This window comes from Triticum dicoccoides, unplaced genomic scaffold, assembly GCF_002162155.2.
Source record: "Triticum dicoccoides isolate Atlit2015 ecotype Zavitan unplaced genomic scaffold, WEW_v2.0 scaffold66941, whole genome shotgun sequence".
Lineage (NCBI taxonomy): Eukaryota > Viridiplantae > Streptophyta > Magnoliopsida > Poales > Poaceae > Triticum > Triticum dicoccoides.
In genome coordinates, this window is record NW_021290571.1 from 1 (window position 1) to 708 (window position 708).

The window sequence follows — 708 nt, forward strand, 5'->3', positions numbered from 1 at the left end:
GCTCCACTACAATGACGATTGTACTTTGCTTTGCCCGCCGCTACACGCGTGAATAATGACCAACGAGCTAAAACTTATCGCAAACGTGCAAAATAATAAAACGTGGTAAATATATGACGCGCAAAAAAAATTAAAAAGGGAATGCAACACGAGGACTTCCCAGGACATCACCCATCCTAGTACTACTCTCGCCCAAGCACGCTTAACTTCGAAGTTCTGATGGGATCCGATGCTTTAGTGCTGGTATGATCGCATTCGACATGTTATCCCCGTCTTCGTCCCTTGTGCTTGCCCCTCCCAGCTCCACTACAAAGACCATTGTACTTTGCTTTGCCCGTCGCTACACGCGTCAATAATGACCAATGAGGTAAAACTTACCGTAAACGTGCAAAATAATAAAACATGGTAAATATATGCCGCGCCCGTGCGTTTTCTTTTGCACGTCGCGAAAAAAATTTAAAAAGGGAATGCAACACGAGGACTTCCCAGGAGGTCACCCATCCTAGTAATACTCTCACCCAAGCACGCTTAACTTCGGAATTTTGATAGGATCCGCTGCTTTAGTGCTGGTATGATCGCATCCGCCATGTTACCCCAGTCTTCGTCTCTTATGCTTGCCCCTCCCAGCTCCACTACAAAGACGATTGTACTTTGTTTTGCCCGCCGCTACACGCGTGAATAATAACCAACGAGCTAAAACTTATCGCA

The 708-nt window shown here is 46.0% G+C and overlaps 2 non-coding genes across 2 annotated transcripts; both read right to left on the bottom strand.

Moving 5' to 3' along the window:
• Positions 1-138: 138 nt before the first annotated feature.
• On the bottom strand, positions 139-257 carry LOC119347412. The gene has a single exon (XR_005168314.1). It is a non-coding gene; the product is annotated as a 5S ribosomal RNA (ribosomal RNA).
• Positions 258-464: 207 nt separating this feature from the next.
• Positions 465-583, bottom strand: LOC119347408. Its single transcript, XR_005168312.1, has one exon. It is a non-coding gene; the product is annotated as a 5S ribosomal RNA (ribosomal RNA).
• Between the last annotated feature and the right edge of the window lie 125 nt (positions 584-708).